Source organism: Xyrauchen texanus, chromosome 35 (genome assembly GCF_025860055.1).
Source record: "Xyrauchen texanus isolate HMW12.3.18 chromosome 35, RBS_HiC_50CHRs, whole genome shotgun sequence".
NCBI classification, from domain to species: Eukaryota; Metazoa; Chordata; class Actinopteri; order Cypriniformes; family Catostomidae; genus Xyrauchen; species Xyrauchen texanus.
This window is the reverse complement of record NC_068310.1, coordinates 23,882,452-23,904,931: the sequence shown is the minus strand read 5'-3', so window position 1 is coordinate 23,904,931 and position 22,480 is coordinate 23,882,452. Positions and strand designations below refer to the sequence as shown.

The following is a 22,480-nucleotide window of genomic DNA, read 5'->3' as shown; positions in this document are numbered from 1 at the left end:
GGCTTCTGCCTCATCAATGATGGGGATAATGTCATGCTGGACCGGACTCATGACTACTACTACCAAGTTCAGGGACAGCTTCACATTGTAGACGCTGAGTACTGTGATTTTGTTGTGTGGAACCACAATGACATTTTTGTTGAAAGGATTTTGCCCGATCTTGAACTTTGGGATGATGTTAGGCTTTTTTAGAAACGGTATACTTCCAGAAATACTGGGACAGCAAGTTACAAACTCACATGTGTAATGTAATGAAAGGATCCAGGCACTCTTGAAAGTGGGCTGTGTGATATTGCTGTTATATCAATACGGTTGTATGAGACAAGATTACATTTTGACTATTGTTATGAGTGTGGTCTTTGTGAGTTCTGGCTGTTGTATAATTTAAATGAAAAGATTAAATGCCATTGAGAAGACAGAATTATACATGGTGGTTTATTTACAAGATTAGATTTTTCAACAATTGTTATAATAACAAGAACATGGTGTGCAATAACAGATTAGAATCCATTTCATTACATATAATACATATAGCCAGTACAATTGGACTAGTGGATAAAAGTATTACACTTGTTGAAAACATATTAACAGACTGATATGTGTCGGGGCTCAGGTACTACTACTCCCTGTCCTCTTACTTATCATCATCAGAGCCAAGAAGCAGGGATCAGGTACTGGACACTACATGTGTGAGGGCTCAGGTACTGGACTAACTGATTATTATCCCTCTCCCTCCTTACTCCAATGGGACAATAGACTCCGAAAGATTAGACAAGCGCTAGGGCAACCTAAAAAGCCCCAATCAAGTCCATATTAGACTACCGGTAACTTAATAAGCATTACTAAGTAAATGAGCATTTAATGACAACCTAATGCTATATAAACACAGACACAAAAAACACGTTGGCTAGCTAACATACCTCCGACGAAGTGGTCAGCTGCAGACACGGGCATTAACAGACTCTGCTCCTCCCGACCGCAGGCGTACGTTAAAAATCAACTTTTACGGCGTTGTTCTGTGAGCGTTTTACATTTCTCACCTTTATGAGTGACAATCTTCGGTACTCTATAAAAACCCTTTCCCTTTTCTCGATTAGAACGATTGGAGCAGCCGTAAACTACACAAAACATTGACATTTTGCCAGACGGCAGATCCTCAGCTATTTCACTTCCTGCCCTCCATCTGAATTGCGCGCTCGCGATGCAGCAGCGTGGCGTCACGTGAAACCAACCTATGAGCGCTATCTATCGATCTGCGCTCGATTGCTCTTCCTTCATCCTCCAACTACCCGGATGTCTGTCTCAGTAACTTGAAATTGAATTTGAGAACTGAATCTGAATTGTGAGAAGTGAATGTGAAGCTATATAGAGAGTTTAGTTTTCAGTGAGGATCAAATTTTATTGGACTTCAGTTCCAAACGAATAAATTCAATTTCAAATGATACAATTCAGATTCAGTTTTTGAATAAATTCCATTTTAATTAAACAATACAATTTCAAATTATGTGATTCAAATTCAGTTTTTCAATGCAATTATTCAAGTTTAGCCATTCAAATTCAAATATAAATGGTTCAAATTCAGTTTCTGGTGGCACATATTTCAGCCCATAGAATCCCACCATGGCTTTTGATTCAACTCAAATTTATTTGAATAGCGCTTTTCACAACAGGTGTTGTTTCCAAGCAGCTGTACATGAAATTACACTGTAACAGAAAAACGATGACTATAATGCCAATATTAGTTATTTATGCTTAGAACTATTAGTAATTAGAATTACTAATGCCAAGTCTTAGGCACTGATATATATATAGATATATATAGATCAGTGGTAGGAGGCATAAATTAAGTGTTTTGTGGGTCAATGGTTAGACAAAATATTTTGTATGAACTATAAGTTTTAGTGTTAAAGTCCTCATTGATAAAGTCCTTTTGGCAGATGAAGGATTTTTTGAATGGTTAATTCACTTTTTTTTTAAGAGAGTGTTTTCCCTCCTTTGAGAGAAAATAGACATTCTGGCCCCTATTATAGCTCATTTAATTAACTCTTCCTATCACACTGGAATTGTGCTCATAATTTACAAAGAAGCTAATGTTTGTGCAGGTAACAAAAGTCCCTCATCCAGCTGAGAAAAATGATTGGAGACCAATATGAAAAGTACAGGAAAACTCATGCACACAGTGGTAGAAAGGTGTGCAAATCAATACGCTCACCTCCCAAAGAACAGCACAACAAATGCTCTCATATGGTCCACACATACGTGGCTCACTCAGACCGATTTAACCGATCCTACTATGGGTCGTGTCTTACTAGCTGAGATAAAGCTTTCGACTGTGTAGACCATACCACATTAATACTCTGAGATATGTGTAGAAAACCAAATGCAACTGGAAGCAGAAATGGGCTTCAGAAAATAACATGCTCCTTAATGGGAAGTGGACTGTTGAACTTTGCATTTGCTACTCTTAAGTACCTCCCTCACCTCTTCCACTAACTTTAGATAAATAAATATATAAATACCTGGAGTATCATTTAACAGACACTCTATGTAATGACTCTTACATTTATTAGGCTGTTAAAAAGCCTCAAAGAAACTTCATTTCTTATCTGTGATGGCTGGGAAATAAGTCCCCCTGGAAGACATTCTCATCATCTTCTTCACACTAATCGGACCCCGTCTGGAATATGGCAGTGTTCTCTTTGTGGGAAGCTCTAAAAAGCAAGAGCTGGCCTTGGAAAGAATACTGCAAAACAACTTATCACAGACATGCATGATAGAGACCCTCCACTGCATGGCCTGAACAGAGAGCTGAACAGAGAAGAAAGTACAGGGAGTACAGGAGGAGTTGCATTACAGCCAGAATAAAACATCTGAGACATGAAACAACCCTTGCAACTGCCATTAGACTTTTTATTCATAATGAATCATGTTGATAAACAAATAGTTTATGTGCTGTTTTTATGTATGTTGTAACTGACTTTTATAAGACATTAATTATTTTTTTTATGCTTTTATTTTGGTATTGTCTTCTGCTTTGATTCAGGTTTCTGTAAACTGTGATGCAAAGATGGAAATAAACTTAACAAAAAAATTATAATATTAAAAAATCAAATAGCAGAATCCCAGTCAAAGAGATGCATCTGAAATGTTAACTTTTTTTCTATTAAATATATACAGGCCTTTAAATATATGCATATCTAGATTCTAAAAAAGCAAATAAAGGCAGCATAAATGTGATCCAAATGACTCCAGTGTTTAAATCATTGTGTTCTGGAGCGATTTGATAGGTGTTGGTTAAAAACAGCAATAGTTGTCACGTTTAGGCGTTTTGTTTTTCTTGTTTTGACTTAATATCTCTTCTTTTCAAATGTGTTAGCGTTCTTGGTCCTGTTTTATGTCACGTGTTTCATCATGTGATTTCCTGTTACCCTCATTTTCATTTGTTTTGGTCTTTGGATTCATTCATCTTGTCTTTTCATTGGTTTATTCTGTCTCTTCTTTGGTTGTCTTGTTTCCAGTCTTGTTAACTTATTAGTCCTTGTTTATTTAAGCCCTCGTGTTTGCCGTTGTCATTTTTCGAGTGTTGTTTTAATGTTACATTGTTCGGTTCTCATTGTTTCGCTTTCATATTTTCAGTTTCTTGTTCATGGTTGTTTTGGACGCTATCACATTTTTAGTTAAAGTGATAGTTGATGAAAATTGAAAATTATCTCATGATTTACTCACCCTCCTAGCATCGTAGATGTGTATGACTTGTTTCTTCTGCAGAACACAAATTAAGATTTTTAGATGAGTATTTCAGCTCTGTAGGTCCTCACAATTGAAGTGAATGGATGCCAAAATTTTGAAGCTCCAAAATCCACAAAGTGAGCATAAAAGTAAGCCATATGACTCCAGTGGTTAAATCCATATCCATGAGCTCTCACCTCAATTCAAAATAAAATTTGTGGGAATAACTGAAAAAGTGTGTGCAAGCATGGAGTCCTACAAACCTGACTCAGTTACAGCAGTTCTGTGTAGAGAAATGGGCCAAAATTCCAGCAACTTATTATGAGAAGTTTGTGGAAGGATACCCAAAATGTTTGACCCAAGCTAAACAATTTAAAGCAATGCTACCAAATACTAACAAAGTGTATGTAAACTTCTGACTCACTCTGAATGTGATGAAAGAAATAAAAGCTAAAATAACTAATTCTCTCTACTTATGACATTTCACATCCTTAAAATAGTGAACTAACCTAAGACAGAATGTTTTCTATGATGAAATGTCAGGAACTGTGAAAAACTGAGTTTAAATGTATTTGGCTAAGGTGTATGTAAGTTTCTGACTTCAACTGTATATCACCTATAAAACATCTGAGAAAATATCCTTGTGACTGTAGCCTTTGGCTTATTATGGAGGAAATCCACTGTTTTTCTATTTTTATACATTTTGTGTAAATCTGCTTAGGAACGTGTTTTTTTCCAAAGCGCTATACAAATACAATTAATTGAACTTCTGGGGTTTTGATAATATTAAGAGAGCTGTTTATAGCTGAAAGTATTTCTAGCCAGGAGATACACTGGAAATAATTTCTGTTGTAATTATACTTCTGCATAACAACTCCCTCCCATTTTCCACCCTTTCTTTGACCCTTAGAAAATAATTCCTTTAAGATGCCTTTGTAAACACTCTTTTTTGCATGTGGAATGAGGATCTGTCTTCAGACAAGTCAGGCTTAATTCACTTTTATAAAGTATTTGTTTTTTTCAAGCCACTAATAAAGCTATTTTTGGATGTCTCACAAATTAAACAAACGGCCCACTAAAAACACATAAATGCATGTGTAACTTTGGCACTTTGTCACAGCCTGTTAAATTATTTGATAAAAAATTGAAAGGTACCAAATTAATTGATGACATTTCTATTAATTACCTTTAAGTCATTGAAAATCAATGCAAGTCAATTACTCAACACTCTTATACAAAGATGCAAAAAGGAGTTTAGCTTTAGCTTTTTTTCCCGAAAGAACCTTTTAGAACCTTAAAATAACGATTTTTGAAGAACTTTTTTCCACTACAAAACCATTGGTTTAATGGGAAGGTTCCCTGGATGTTAAAGGTTCTTTATGGAACCATACATGCTGATGAAGTTGAAGCACCCACAACTGAATAATTATGGTTTATATTAGGAAAGAGAACTTTCATACACTCTAGGCACTTGTCTACGACATTTGACATTTAAATATGGGCAAATCTTCAATTTACAAATTCACAAACATAAAAATCTAGTACAGTATGAAATACATGGATTTAAAAAGACAAACAACATAAATAATAGTAGTCCTAAAAACAATAAATGAGTGAAAGTTGATCTAATGCAAAATACGTCAAAAAAGGAATTTCCCTCAAGTCTAGTTTTCCACTAGAAAGAAGAACATGCACTGTATGTAAATGACCTTAGAATGCACATTCAAAACACAATTAAAAACATTCAAATACTTGTGCTAGATCCATAAATACCTGATTGCAGTACCAACCACATTGAGAGCTGGAAATTTTTGACACCTTTACAAATCGTGTAAATTAACATGAGTTTTTTTTTTCTCACTAAAATCACTCATTCAGAGGCACTGAAATTGTTGGGCCTTTTGGATCATCAAATCGGTCCATGGTGCACAGCTGCATGATCATGTGCATTCCATAGGTGAGAATCAGAACCATGAGAAGAGAGGTAAGCAGACCCATCCAAATCCCCAGAAAGAAGCCTGCACAATCGCTTGCATATGAGAGGAATTCGCCTGTAACGTTGAATCCTTGGATCTGTTGAAAATAAATTACATATCACAGTCATCCAACATGTAGTTGTACTTGATGTTTTTTTTTTTTATTTCATTCTATTATGTAAATGACGCAGGGGGGCTGCAATCCTATTAGTCCTATTAAAAAAATACAATAATTAAAAAAATAAGTTCACTTACAAATGACAATTCTCTCATCATTCTATCACCCTCATACCAAACCCAAACAACTTTTTTCTTTGGAACAAGAATTAAGATATTTTGATTAATGTATGAGGTGTTTTTTTTTTTTTTTTTCATACAATGCAAGTCAATGGGGTTCAAAATTTTCAAGCTCCAAAAAAAACAAAGGCAGCATAAAAGTATTCCAACATGTCTTCTGAAATGATACGATAGTGCTAGGTGAGAAACAGATCAAAATGTAAGTCCTTATTCACTATAAATCTTGAAATCTTGCCTGATTGGAACATAGTGCAGGCTTCAAGACAATGGGGTTGCCATATCAACCTTCTGGTGACCGCCATCAAATTTAAAATTAATTTTAAACTCAAGACTATACAATTAAAACCACGACTGAAAAAAAAAAAAAAATCCTATTTGGGCAACACATTGTATGGTTTGTGTACATCACTTTTTGCAAGAATCAAGCGTGAGGAAGCATGTAGTGTCTCTCATAAGCGCTTAGGAGAGCTGGGGTGAAGTGAAGGTTTTAGTGAATAAGGATTTCATTTTGGGGTTGTTTCTTACCCAAAGCTATCGTAACGCTTCAAAAGAGGTGGTAACAAACATATTGAACCCCATTTGACTTGCTTTGTAGGGGGAGGACATCATACATTCTTCAAAATATTCCATTCTTCAAAAATTACAAGTTAAACATTGAGTGAACTATCCCTTTTTATGTATGACACAATGATCACGGTGCACTTTGTTAAAGTGAACTATGCTGTTTATTTGTATGTGTAGAGACAACTCTAAATAAACCATTTGTAGGTTGATTTCCCCAAACAGAGTAAACACTATGGCTCTGTGGCACTTGCAAAATTGCTCTGTTTCTTGGAGCAGTCTAAAATGTAAACATCTGGTTCAATCAATGGCATGACGTGGGCCGGGACTACCTATAATAAGCTGATTAGCTGCGAATGGACTTATTTGGCCAAATAATGGGAGAAGCTGTCAGCGAAAAAAAAAAAAACACACTTCACTTTCACCAAATTCTAGAAACAAAATCAAAGCATTCACAATGTATTAAAACAAAATGAACACAATTCTAGTAAAGAACTTGCAGAGTTCCTTTTTTGAAAAGTAAGCCTGGCTGGACACCAATTTGTAATTAAAAGTATGCATAAATGCTGTACCTCAACTTTAAAGTGGAAATGTGAAGCTGAAACTTCTGCAGCACTAATATCACCAAGCAGAATTGCAAAAATAATGTTTATTTTTAAACATATTTTCCAACCACTCCCCTGTCTGCCATAATTGGTCTGAAAACAGATATTCTAACTGCCAACTCACACCATTGGATCAGCCAATATTGCCATGTCTGGTTGGCCAGGATGCTCAAACAAACAGAACAATGTCTTGAAAGCACATCAGAGCCACAATGTTTACACTTTTCAAGGAAATCAGCCAGCAAATGGCTTACTCATAGTTATCTCTGCAAATTAAGCTGGGATCGAATTTAAACTCTAAACAAACTACACACATCAGCTTTACAACTGACAAGCACAAAGATAAAACTTTCAATGACAAGAACATGAAGTCACCAAAAGGATGCAAGACTCATTTAAACCCATTCCAGTCACTACCATTGTAGGAGTCATTTATTCAATTTAATTTTAGTATGACTTGTATTTCTTGAGTTGTGTGCCCTCTGCAGGATAGATGATGCCTTAAAAGCCCAGGTGTTGCTTGCTGAGGAGGTGGCCTGCTGAGAGCACACAGTCTTTAGAGCTTCCTCTCTTTGTGCTTGGCCGTAGCTTTTATTGCTTTAATTTGTTTGGTAAAAGTTGTATTTTCAATTCAGATTTATTTTCTAACACAAATTAAGTCAATAAAACAAGGAACTCGATGCAAGCTTGTGGACAATGAATCATTAACCAAAGGAAGCGTCTAAACCCCTCAGCTGACCCAAGAAGTGACTAATTATAGGAATTTGATTTAAAGATAGTCACTACAACCATTATAAAGTGGTTCGTTGCAACAGTACCTGAAAATCAGTGAAAGACAGTCTCCACTGGGAAGCGTTGTCAGTAGGAGTGCAAGGCACCAGCAGGGCGCTATCAGTGCTGCTCACGCTCTGACAGTGGAAAGAATACTCTGCAGGAGCATAGATACCACCAGTGCCATTAAAGATCGCTGTCTGCCCGTCATACTCTATTACCACCTGCTCCATGATAGTCCAGTTGCATGCAGACACAGGAAAGAATATCTTGCGCTTAGAGAAGCTAGAGGTTTGGGGAAGCATTAAAGATATTTTTTATCATGAAGGTACAACATGCTAATTTTTAGTGAATAAATTTTTGTGAATACTGTACTTAAAATCCACAAATTATGTACAGTGGCTGCTTATTTTCAAATAAAAGTATTTGGACAGTTAAGGCACACTTAAAAATATTTAAACATCATTGCATTAGATAGAAAATATGAAAACAAGTGGCATCTGCAAACAAATAACTTTTCTCAGAACATTTGTTTTTTATTTAAATAAGTTTTATTTGTATAGTACCTTTCATACATGAAATGTAGCTCAAAGTGATAAACGGTTGGAAGTATAAAAATATAGAATTCAACAAATCAGAGAAAGTCAATAAATCATCTCAATAAAAATTAAAGAGTATAAAGATTCAAAAATAAAATGAAGTGAATTAAAACAAATGCAGGGAAATATCAATTATAAACATACAAATTGAATATTGATAATCAGTAAAAAAATGTAAAAAAATAATAAATTGATCATTGAAAAGCTAGTTTAAAAAGATATGTATGGGCTGAAATATGTGCCACCAGAAACTGAATTTGAACCATTTATATTTGAATTTGAATGGCTAAACTTGAATAATTGCATTGAAAAACTGAATTTGAATCACATAATTTGAAATTGTATTGTTTAATTAAAATTGAATTTATTCAAAAACTGAATCTGAATTGTATCATTTGAAATTGAATTTATTCGTTTGGAACTGAAGTCCAATAAAATTTGATCCTCACTGAAAATTAAACTCTCTATATATCTTCACATTCACTTCTCACAATTCAGATTCAGTTCTCAAATTCAATTTCAAGTTCTCTTACGGGAGGTTCTCTCGTATTGCGTAAGCTAGCTTACACTACGGGAAAGATTCATCTTTTCTGAGATATTGAAGCCAAAAAATTATCCTTAATTTTGTATCCATTGTCAACGCAGTGCGGCAGCTGCAGACCTTGAGCGGGCTAGCTAGCGAGCTCATAGGTTGCTCTGCGGCAACTGCTGCAGCCTATAGACGAGCTTGGGCGCACTCGCATCCAATGAGAGGCGTCCGCGCGTTCACTGCATCAAAGCCCGCCAAAATGGGCGTGACTAGAGTGCATATAAGCGTAGTTCCTAGGCTGGAACCTTGATTTTCATCTCTTCAGCGAAGCTCTTCGCATCTCTGAACCAGAAGCCGCGTCGCCGTTCGAGGGGCACCAAGCAAGCGTGGACAGCGCTCGAAGAAGCCGGCCGTCTTCGCCACCTTCAGCCATCCTGCGAGCTACGCCATCCGGCGACGTATCCTTTTAAAGCAAGCTAGTTCTTAAGAACTTCACAAAAAGTACGGCGTCTTTTAAAGATGCCTCGCTCACTTGCCTCATGCCGCCCTCTCAGCACCGAGACGCCACATCATCTGCGCTCTCTGCCTGGGACTGGGGCATGCAGAGCTCGCCCTCGCTGAAGGCGGATGCGATCTCTGCGAGGAGCTGCCGATGTCGACCCTGCGGGCTTGACTCGGCGCTCAGGACCGAAGCCGCTGCCGCCTTCTATTCAGCCACGCAGAAAAAGCGCCGCTCTCAAAGGCTGCCGGAACCAGTGGTAGAAGCGATTGCCTCGCCGGAGCCCATCCCTCGAGCATCGCCTTCACCCTCCCGCCCACACGGGGCCAGCGCAGTTGCCGCCGGCGGCTGCTCTGCTGCCATCTCGGACGAAGCGGAGGATAAGGGCTGTTCCATCATGGCTCGGACAGCGAGAGTGGTCAGGCTCACACGCCTCCTCCTCAGCCCAGGAATCCAGCAGGACCCGCGCCGGAGTCGAAGGGGAACTAACACGCCTCCTCACACAGGCTGTCGACCGCCTCGGGCTCGAGTGGTCACCGCCCCGAGCAGGCACCCAACAGACGCGACGGCTGCTTTCTTCAGAGCCGCCGCCGCGCAGCACCCGCTACCCGGGCCGCTCCCTTCCTGCCAGAACTCCATCGGTGGACGGCGCCACCGAGAAGGGCTACGCTTCCATCCCTCCGGTCAAGGATGCGGTAGCAGCACACCTTTGCCCGCCCTCCGCGAGATGGCGGTCTAAACCAGTGCTCCCGTCTAAGGCCTGCAGAACAACTTCCTCCTGTGTTGGCCGCGCCTATTCCGCCGCCGGCCAAGCTGCATCTGCTCTGCACTCTATGGCCGTTTTACAGATCCTCCAAGCGGACCTTCTACGGGAGTGGGATGAGGAAAGCAGGCATCCAGAGGCGGTTGCAGACATAAGTGTGACGGACCTCGCCCTCCGAGCTACCAAAGCTGCAGCCCAAGCTATAAGGAAGTGCATGGCGCGCTGACTGTGACCGAGAGACATCTGTGGCTAACGCTAGCCGACATGGGAGAAGCAGAGCTCTACGTTCCTCAACGCACCGCTCTCTCCATCCGGTCTCTTCGGCTCCGCGGTGAGTGGTATCATTGACCGGTTTTCAGAGGTCCAAAAGCCACACAAGCCATGAATCTCTTTCTGCCTCGTCGCGCTAACTCCTCTGCAGGCCGCCCACGTGAGCCTCCTGCACGAGCCTCTTCACAGCGCCCAGCTCAGCAAAGCCAGACTTCTCAGCGTCGACAGGGCGGCGCCCTCGATCAGCGCTCAGACAGCCGCCGCAGACCGCCGCCCACAGGCCTCGGCCTAGAATCGCGCTGAAACCTGAACAACCGAAGTCCTCCTAGCTTTGTTGACAAAGCGACGGATCAGTCCGCGCCGCGCGGACCACCGTCAAAGCTTCGCCCCCTGTCAGTCCCCTTCTCTCTGGCTACTACAGTGGTAGATTCAGCAGCCAACAAGCCGGTGTTAACACCCGCTTGCCTGCGCACAAACGCCGTTTTCATGGCGACCCAAAGAAATCTTGTAAAGAGCAAACATGCCCTATGTGTAGAAAATGTGGCCACAACCCAGTGTTCACCCCTACACACAAGCATTACACATCCCGTGTCCCTATCAGAGCACACTCACATAAAGCGGTTACGAATCGCTCGAGTGTTAGAGTTAATAAATGCGCCCACGAACGGGCTCTCATTAATAAATGCGCCCCTCCTCTGCCCGCTCTGTCACACGGCCAGCAAACACCTCTCCGCATGTAAGTCCCGTGCCCGTGACTATGCTCGCACATCACTTATCAGATGTGACTCTTTCCCCATTTACCCCAATCGGGAAGTCACTCACAGAACAGCCTGTCTCTGCTGTCTGCGAGCAGTCATGCATAAACACACTAAGCGCGCTCACACATTCTGTTCAGCGTGCTGTGTGCGCCAATCAGGGCGATTTGGCCATTCACCCTCTAACATTATGCTTCAAAGCGTGGGAAGATATTCCAGGGATATCCGAATGGGTATTAAGCACAATAAAACAGGGCTATTTGCTACAGTTCGATCGCCGTCCTCCTCGCGGCTCGAAACTACTGTGAACACGGAAGCAGCATGCATGCTTTGTTCAGAAATAGCAAACCTTCTGTGCAAAAGGGCCATAGAGAGAGTGCTGCCGCCTCTGAGCGAGTCGGGTTTTACAGCCGTTGTTTTCTTGTCCCCAAGAAAGACGGCGGCCTCAGACCAATATTAGATCTCAGGGTTTTGAACAAAGCGCTTGCAAAAAGACCGTTCAAAATGCTTACAACCAGCAAACTCCTCGCGCATGTTGCGCCAGGGGACTGGTTTATTTCTCTCGATCTGAAAGATGCATACTTTCAGATTCAAATAAATCCCCGTCACAGGCCATTCTTGAGATTCGCCTTCGACGGCCAGGTTTATCAATACACCGTCTTTCCGTTCGGCCTGTCCTTAGCACCCCGTACTTTCACGAAGTGCATGGACGCGGCGCTCGCACTCCTGAGGAGTCAGGGTTTGCGAATTCTGAACTATTTGGACGATTGGCTGATTTTGGGCACAATCACATACGGAGCTCCTGTCTCACAGGACAGTTCTCCTCAGTCATCTGAACAGTTTGGGCCTTGCAGTCAATTGGACCAAGAGCTCACTACAGCCCAGTCAGGCAATTTCCTTCCTTGGACTAGACTCAGTGGCAATGACGGCTCGCTTATCTACACAGCGCGCACGCCGTGTTCAGCGACTAGCCGCGTCCTTTCAGATGAACAGCCTCACGCCTCTGAAAAAAATTTCAGAGAGTGCTTGGTTACATGGCCTCAGCCGCAGCAGTACTTCAGCTGGGTTTACTGCGCATGCGCCCGCTTCAGCATTGGCTAAACACCCGCGCGTCTCGCCGGGCTTGGGCCACAGGCCGCCAGCCGATCAGAGTGACTCAGACCTGTATCTCAGCTCTGCAGCCCTGGACAGTGGCCGAATGGTACCAGCGGGGAGTGACGATGGGAGCTGTATCTCGCCGAAAAGTCAATTCGACAGACACGTCCTACGCGCTCGTGCGCTTCCTCCCGGTCATTCAGGGTCACCACGTCCTGGTCCGTTCGGACAACAGATCTGTGGTATCATATCTAAACCGTCAGGGCAGTGTCAGATCCAGGAACCTCTTCCATCTGACGAAACGCATACTGAGTTGGTCCCAGTGCCACCTGCGCTCGCTGAGGGCGACGCACGTGCCAGGCCACCTGAACGACGGCCCAGACAGACTGTCCAGAGACAATATTCCCCAGGGGAATGGTCCCTGCACGCTCAAACAGTCCAGACGTTATGGCGCATATTCGGCAGAGCAGAGATAGACCTCTTTAGCGCCAGAAGAGAACTCACTGCCCAAAATTTTTCTCGAGCGAGGACGCAGCTGGCCCAGGACTGGCCCAACCGCCCGCTTACGCCTTCCCTCCCGTCTCACTATTGCCACAGGTAATGCAGAGGATCAGGGAAATGCGCCACTCGGTGCTCCTCATAGCCCCGCGCTGGGAGAATCAAACATGGTTCCCGGAGCTTACGCAGCTGTCACTGACAGCCCCGTGGCCCATCCCAGTGAGAGCAGATCTCCTCTCGCAAGCTCGCGGCACGATCTGGCATCCCCACCCAGAGCGCTGGGCGCTACATGCGTGGGTGATCAACGACTACCCGTCGCTTTGCCAGAAGGAGTAACAAACACTATCATACACGCTAGAGCCCCCTCCACGAGAAGACTCTATGCGTCAAAATGGTCTGTGTTTTCAAAATGGTGCACCGACAGAGACCTGGACTCACGGACATGTGGGGTGTCGCCGCTGCTCGTGTTTTTACAAGAGCTGCTGGATAAGGGCAGATCCCCATCCACGCTCAAAGTGTACGTGGCAGCCGTCGCGGCGTTCGCTGAACCCCTGCACGGCCAGTCACAGGGTAAAAACGAGCTGGTCATCCGCTTCCTCAGGGGAGCTAGAAGGATGAACCCTCCGCGTCCCCATCGGTTCCTATCTGGGATCTTTCTATAGTTCTCGAGCTATAAAAGCCCCTCCCTTCGAACCGCTTCAATCCGTGGATGTGAAACACCTCTCACTTAAAACCGTTTTCTAACTGCCCTATCATCAGTTAAACGGGTGGGAGATCTTCACGCGCTGTCTGTTAGCGCTGCGTGTCTTGAGTTTGGACCAAGTGACTCCAAGGTCATTTTAAAGCCTAGACACGGCTATGTCCCCAAGGTGATCGGTACTCCTTTCAGAGCACAGATCATTTCCTTGTCGGCGCTAACAGCATCTGATAGCGAACGCAACGCCAATCTCCTTTGCCCAGTCAGAGCACTGAGATTGTATACTGCGCGCTCCGCATCTTTCAGATGCTCTGAGCAGCTTTTCGTTCGATTTTTCGCTTCATTTAATGAAAACCAGGGTTCCAGCCTACGAACTACGCTTATATGCACTCTAGTCACGCCCATTTTGGCGGGCTTTGATGCAGTGAGCGCGCGGACGCCTCTCATTGGATGCGAGTTCGCCCAAGCTCGTCTATAGGCTGCAGCAGTTGCCGCAGAGCAACCTATGGGCTAGCTAGCCCGCTCAAGGTCTGCAGCTGCCGCACTGCGTTGACAATGGATACAAAATTAAGGATAATTTTTTGGCTTCAATATCTCAGAAAAGATGAATCTTTCCCGTAGCGTAAGCTAGCTTACGCAATACTCGTTCCCTCATCTAGAGAGAACCGAGGTTACGTTAGTAACCGATTCGTTACTGAGACAGACATCCGGGTAGTTGGAGGATGAAGGAAGATAGCGTTCATTGGCGCACAGGACTCCTCTTGGGCCAATCAGCACCAATGTTTTGGAGCACAGTACGTTACCCGCCATGAAACTATGGAATTACGATTGTGTCAATAATAATGAATGTAACTTTATAAAACTGAACGTAACTTTTTCAGAAACTATCAAAAATATTCCATTACAAAAGAAGAAAAACACATTTAAAATGAAAAAAAATGAACTCAGTCGCACGAACAGGCTCTTCAAATATGCTTCATTTTTTGGTTAATGTTTTTCAAAGATTCGTTTCGCAAATCGTGGATTCTGAATACATTGCAGATTTCAGCTACGCCGCAGTTTTTCGTTTGCTGTTTTGAGACAAACCTCTCGTGGGGGTGGGCTTAACAGTGATCTACTCTGATTGGATAGTGAGCTTTTGATGTACAGGTGCTCTCTGACCCGGATGTACAGACGTCACTCAGTGGCGCACATATGGAAAGCTCTCGCGGTGATTTGTAGTTATGCAATACGTCGTGCTTTGTTGTATTACTTACTAACAATATGTAAATAATATTTGACCTATAATCATATAATTTAATATTATACGAGACCTTCGATCGTCTAATAATCGTCTTCGATCAGTCTGTAAAGATGAGCTCTCAGGAGAGACACGGAGCGGCATCATCTTCCTCCTCTTGTCCTTCAAGGCAGCTTGAAGTAAGTTTGTGTTACTGAAGTAACCAATAACATCGATAAAAGTTGTATTCACGTAACGTTACAGTGTGCAACAGTTCTGGCTTTATTTTGCAAATTTATTATTGTATTGTAAATGCATGCTAAATAAAATGTTGCTGTTTTGTCATTGTCATGACTGCAAAACTGAAACCTGGCCATATCTTGGTCCACTGTTTGACTCTGCCCCGACTGCTGCTGACCCTGCCTTGTGCTGGTATTCCCGAGCGACTGGTTAAGAATTTCAAGGTTGTTATGTACAGCTGCAGATGCAGCATCTGCACCAAGTTCCCTATCGAGAGGTCTCTCCTATTGCGTAAGTAGCTTACGCTATGGGAAAACTCAGTTTCTCGAGAAATATTGAAGTCTTTATGTAAAACGCATTGAAGCTGCACAGCAGACAGTAATGAGCGAGGCAGCTCGGTCATTGGTTGTGCTGCGGCAACTGCTCGAACCAATGACGGGGCGACTCTGAACGCAGCGACCAATGGGCGCTAGCCTGCGTTCAGCGGCTCAGAGCCCGCCGAAATTAGCATAGCCAGGCTATATAATGGGCACCCGTCATACGAGTTCCTTTAGATTTAATCTCCTTCAGCGAAGACCTCCTCTTCGCTGGATCCTCCGGATTGTTGGAGTCTTTCGCCCGGCGTTGACAAGCCTACAGCAGGACTGCTAAGAGGACGCCGGCGCCTGCAGCCGCCTTCGAAGCCTTCTGCTATGCCATCCGGTGCGCATCACTATATCCTTTTTACTAAGCTACTTTGCAAGTGTTCGCCTTTGCGACACTTTTTGTATTTAGTAAAAGAGCAAATTCGAGGCGTTGTTCCAAATGCCTTCGACCTGCGCCTCGTGCAGAGGCCTTCTTCCTGACAGGGACCGTCACATTATCTGCACTCGCTGCCTGGGACCTGACCACGCAGAAGCTGTTTTCACTCGAGGCGGATGCCCCGAATGTGACTCCCTGGGCCTCAACGAGCCGCGCGTTCGCTTCGCCGCGAACAAGCCTGCTACCACCGTACTGCCGTCCCCTCTGTTCGAGCCACGCAAGAAGCTCACAGAGGCTCACGGAGGCCGCCAGAGCACGCGGACTTCAGTGACGTCACGCCGGGCCAGTCCCCGCGTGCTTCACCACCACCCGAGAACTCCCCGCCGCCAGTCCAATTCACGCAGACGGACCAGCACCCCTCCAACAGAGCGGTGGGTCTCATCTCGTTCGGCGCGCCAGGGGAAGACGGTGAAAAGGATGACAGCCTTTCCAATTGGCACTGCATCCGACGACTGGCCGGGCTTCGCCTTCGACCCGCGCCGTCGACATTAGCGGACACGAGCACGGGCACCAGCACGGTAAGAGAGTTCGCTGAACGCTTCACTGCAGCGAGCAAAACTTGTAAAACATTACCCAGTCCCCTTACAGGCGGCTGGAAATGTCTGTACAGCAGTCAATGGGCCAGTCACAGAACTCGCTCACCTGCAATCAAACGCCGTTTTAACGGCAACACACAGAAATCACAAGAGTAATTTTCTGCCTGTGTCACTAAGGGGTCACGTGTCCACACTAAAGTGCACACTCCCACATATCAATACTGTCCAAACAGTGCCGAATACTTTCCCAGCTCGAGCTGGACGCCCCATAAATGTAGATCGTGTGCCTATTGTCATGTATGCACCACTACACACAAGCACTGTTCCCACAGTTATAAACACTTCCCCAGTAAAAGCGGAAATACTATAAATGTAGCGCGTGCCTGCTGTCCTGCACACACCCCTACACACAAACACTGTATGCATGGCCAAAAACCCGCCGCTAGCGGAGGCTTTATGAAAGTGGCGCCGTGCCTACCACAGTAGATGCACCCCCACCCATAAGCCTGCCCATACAGTTCCAAACAGACCTCTGGCTCACGCCGCGAGCATCACAGATGCGACGCACGAGCTAAGAAACTCCCGCTAAGAGCGGAAGCTTTATGGAAGTGGCGCACGTGCCTATTACAATGTATGCACCCCACCCGTAAACACTGTCGCTTCAAACATTTCTCCGGCTCTTGCTGCGAAGCATTACGGAGATAGCGCGTGCCTGTAATCTCACACGCACCCCTGCAATCAACAAAGCTGCTCAGCGGCCAGCTCTCTGAGAGCTGTAAGCTCAGTGTTAGCACATTTTCTGCCTGTGTCACTAAGGGGTCACGTGTCCACACTAAAGTCGCACTCCCACAGTTACAAACACTGTATGCATGACCAAAAACACCCGCCCATGAGCGGAGGCTTTATGTAAGTGGCGCGTGCCTACTACAGTATATGCACCCCCACCCATAAGCGCTGCCCATACAGTTTCAAACAATTCTCTGGCTCATGTCACGAGCATCACAGATGTGACGCCATGAGCCAAGCAACTCCCGCTAAGAGCGGAAGCTTTATGAAAGTGGCGCGTGCCTATTACAATGTATGCACCCCATCTGTAAACACTGTCTATACAGTTTCAAACATTTCTCCGGCTGCGAGCATTACGGAGATAGCGCGCGTGCCTGTAATCTCACACGCACCCCTGCACTCGGCACTCAACACAGCTGCTCAGCGCACGCCCGCGCCTCTGAGAGCTGTAAGCTCAGTGTTAGCACACTTTCTGCCTGTGTTACTAAGGGGTCACGTGTACACACTAAAGTGCGCATTCCCACAGTTACAAACACTGTATGCATGGCCAAAAACACTCCTGATAGAATGTTGGAATGCATTTTTCAATGTACTGATATGCATAAAAAATCCTTTAAGTCGGTCAGGGACGGACCTTATAAGGGAGGAGATAATGCTCAGCATATACATACTCCAGTCCATTCTACAGTCAGGCTGATAGAATGTTGGAATGCAATGAGGGGACCTGTAGGTTATAAAACCTGATAAATGTCGAAGGCGAGGCCCAGCCCGCCGCCGCACAAATATCTTAAATGGGTATCCCACTCGACCAAGCCCACGAGGAGCCCTCCATGCATGGCCCCTCAACGGGTTCCCGAGAACCTCCCCAGTGGAGTTTTGAGAACCATCACTGAGGCGCGAGCACCCTCTACGAGGCGCTTATATGCCCAAAAGTGGAAAGTGTTCAGTGACTGGTGTGATACCAAGAGCTTGAACCCCAAATCGTGTGAGATACCAAGTGTACTCGCCTTTTGCAAGAGCTGCTGGAGGCGGTCGCACACCCTCCACGCTCAAAGTCTATGTGGCTGCCATAGCGCGTCGCACAATCCTGATAAAGGACATTCATTAGGGAAAAGCGATCTAATCATTCGCTTCCTAAGAGGCTTAGGAGGATGAACCCTCCTCGCCCCCTCGGTGCCGATCTGGGACCTGGCCACGGTCCTGGATGCACTCAAGAGTGCCCCGTTAGAACCTCTCCGAACCGTGCACCTTAAACAGCAAAACTGCGCTCTTGCTGGCGTCGCTTCAGTCAAGAGAGTGGGCTGACCTGCAGCGCTGTCATCAAGCTGCTTGCCTGGAATTTGGACCTAACGACTGCAGAGTTGTCCTTAGGCCAAAGCACGGGTATATTCCTAAAGTGCTCTCCACACCCTTCAGAGCACAGGTGATATCTCTGGCAGCCTATCGTCCCCAGCAGACTAAAGCGACGCTAATTTACTCTGCCCGTCAGGCGCTCAGAGTATATTTGGAACGTTCTGCCCTGTTCAGACAGACGGAACAATTATTTGTATGCTTTGGTGGCCGCACTAAAGGTCTCGCAGTCTCAAAGCAAAGAATATCGGCTGGATAGTGGATGCTATAGCGCTAGCTTATGAAGCCAAGGGCCTTCAATGCCCCTTAGGCGCCAGAGCTCACTCTACGAGGAGCATGGCCTCCTCGTGGGCTTGGTCGAGTGGGATACCCATTTAAGATATTTGTGCAGCGGCGGGCTGGGCCTCGCCTTCGACATTTATCAGGTTTTATAACCTACAGGTCCCCTCATTGCGTTCCAACATTCTATCAGCCTGACTGTAGAATGGACTGGAGTATGTATATGCTGAGCATTATCTCCTCCCTTATAAGGTCCGTCCCTGACCGACTTAAAGGATTTTTTATGCATATCAGTACATTGAAAAATGCATTCCAACATTCTATCAGCCTGACTGTAGAATGGACTGGAGTATGTATATGCTGAGCATTATCTCCTCCCTTACAAGGTCCGTCCCTGACCGACTTAAAGGATTTTTTATGCATATCAGCACATAGAAAACTCAGTACATAAGATATGTGCTTGTGTTTGTACTATGAGCACCCCACCAAGGACCACCTTGGAAGGGCGCTCTATACTATCCCATTATGTAGCTCGCCGTTGGCCGGCTCGTGGAATAATCACTTTGCTTTAAGGCTCAGGCATCTGCCTCTGGCTTTATAGAGTGAAGTCAGCACGCACGCCGTTTTACATGGTGTTCCCATAGCGTAAGCTACTTACGCAATAGTAGAGACCTCTCGATAGGGAACGACTCGGTTACTAACGTAACCTCGGTTCCCTGAGAGGAGGGAACGAGTATTGCGTAAGCTGCCGTGCTTGTGCTTGGTCAGTTCGCTTCAGTCGATTGAACCTAAAGGAACTCGTATGACGGGGTGCCCATTATATAGCCTGGCTATGCTAATTTCGGCGGGCTCTGAGCGCGCGCCCATTGGTCGCGCGTTCAGAGTCGCCCCGTCATTGGTTCGAGCAGTTGCCTCAGCACAGCCAATGACCGAGCTGCCTCGCTAATTACTGTCTGCTGTGCAGCTGCAATGCGTTTTACATAAAGACTTCAATATTTCTCGAGAAACTGAGTTTTCCCATAGCGTAAGCTACTTACGCAATACTCGTTCCCTCCTCTCAGGGAACCGAGGTTACGTTAGTAACCGAGTCGATTTCTGCCTTGCTATAGAATAAAGACCAGTTTGATATCTGCACTGTCTACATTGACACGTCCTTGAATATAATAACTGTGCAAAAGTACAAACAATCAAACTACATGACATCAGTGCATTGCAAACTCGTAAATGACAATAAAAAAATATTAAAAAATATATAATAATATGATATTTTATATGTGTTTATCAAAACATTGTGAATAAATATAATAAAATATATGCAATATTCCACCACTGTGTTGAAATTTAGAGTGTTTTCTGTAAAATTAGACAATTTACTACAATGTATGTGGGCAGGACGCTCTTTTAAATTCAGATATGCCTAATTCTCTAAAAACTTCAAAATATCCTGCAGAGCTGAAGTGGTTAAACAATAAATTTGCAAAATAAAGCCAGAACTGTTGCACACTGTAACGTTACGACTAAAACTTTTATCGATGTTATTGGTTACTTCAGTAACACGAACTTACTTCAAGCTGCCTTGAAGGACAAGAGGAGGAGGAGTGGAGCATCTGATTAATAAGCAAGGTCTTTTATTCAGATATTCAGAATTTCTTTCTGAATACCAAATACCAGTAACCCCAAAAGAATTTGCTACAGTAATGGGTGCTATTCCCTCTGGTTTATGTATGCTTTTTAAAAACCGTAATTACTTCACCCCAGTATCTACTGCATCCTTTCCTAAACCTTGAGATACTTCTGTTGGTCAAATCTGTTTTTCAGAGTCAAAAGCTAAAAACTATAAGATCTTTATTTCTTAAGGATTTGATTTCTGTTCCACCTGTTATTTCCTTTTGGAATAATTTGTTTGGTAACCTTAATTGGAAAAAAATCTGGTCTTTACAGCAGAAATTCATTCTCACAAATAAAGTGAAAGAAATTTCCTTTAAGTTGATACACAGGTTCTGTTAAGAAATGTATACAAAGATTTAAATCTGACATTGAGCTAACATGCTCTTTTTATGTGAATTCTGATGAAACAGTGATTCATTTATTTTGGTCGTGTCATTACACTCAGAAGCTCTGGAATGATATTGATGTTTTTATCAAGTGTAAGATTTTGCCAGGCTTCTCAATACATATGAGAAACATTATATTTGGGTATTTTGATTCAGACCCCACAAACGAAAATGTCTGTTTTGTTATTAATTTAATTATTTTCCTAAGCAAATTCTATATTCACAAATGCAAATTTTTAAACTGTAAACCTATCTTCTCTGTCTTCTTAAAAGAAACAGAAAATTATCTAAATTTGATTTCAGTATCTACTAATAAGAAAGCCATAAGGACTGTTAGAATCTGCACTGCATTTGATCTCTTCATGTGAACATTTTTGTGTGATGTAATGGCCCTACCTCTTCTTTTATTGTTATATACATTATTATTATCTTTTTTTTTTTATTATTATTATTATTTTTTTTTTTCTATTTATTTTTGTCTTCTTTATTGTTTTGGTTGATATTATGTGATGTACATATGCTTTCTCTTTTGTATGTTCCTGTTCTGTGCATTAAAAAAAAAATTTTTTTTTAAAATGAAAAAAAAATCAATAAAAAACAAGAGGAGGAGGAAGATGATGCGGCTCCGTGTCTCTCCTGAGAGCTCATCTTTACAGACTGATCGAAGATCTCATATAATATTAAATTATATAATTATAGGTCAAATATTATTTACATATTGTTAGTAAGTAATACAACAAAGCCCGACGTATTGCACAACTACAAATCACCGCGAGAGCTTTCCAATATGCGCGCCACTGAGAGACGTCTGTACATCCGGGTCAGAGAGCACCTGTCCATCAAAAGCTCACTATCCAATCAGAGTAGATCACTGTTAAGCCCACCCCCACGAGAGGTTTGTCTCAAAACAGCAAACGAAAAACTGCGGCGTAAGCTGAAATCTGTGGCAATGTATTCAAAATCCACGATTTGCTAAAGCGAAGCTTTGAAAAACATTAACCAAAAAATGAAGCATATTTGAAGAGCCTGTTCGATGCGACTGAGTTCATTTTTTCATTTTAATTGTGTTTTTCTTCTTTTGTAATGGAATATTTTTGATAGTTTCTGAAAAAGTTACGTTCAGTTTTATAAAGTTACATTCATTATTATTGACACAATCGTAATTCCATAGTTTCATGGCGGGTAACGTACTGTGCTCCAAAACATTGGTGCTGATTGGCCCAAGAGGAGTCCTGTGCGCCAATGAACGCTATCTATCGATCTGCATGCGATTGCTCTTCCTTCATCCTCCAACTACCCGGATGTCTGTCTCAGTAACTTGAAATTGAATTTGAGAACTGAATCTGAATTGTGAGAAGTGAATGTGAAGATATATAGAGTTTAATTTTCAGTGAGGATCAAATTTTATTGGACTTCAGTTCCAAACGAATAAATTCAATTTGAAATGATACAATTCAGATTCAGTTTTTGAATAAATTCCATTTTAATTAAACAATACAATTTCAAATGATGTGATTCAAATTCAGTTTTTCAATGCAATTATTCAAGTTTAGCCATTCAAATTCAAATAT

General features: G+C 43.2%; 1 pseudogene; it reads right to left on the bottom strand.

The window, feature by feature from the left end:
- Positions 1–5,072: 5,072 nt before the first annotated feature.
- Positions 5,073–22,480, bottom strand: part of LOC127629270 (V-type proton ATPase subunit S1-like) — a 29,426-nt pseudogene continuing 12,018 nt past the window's right edge.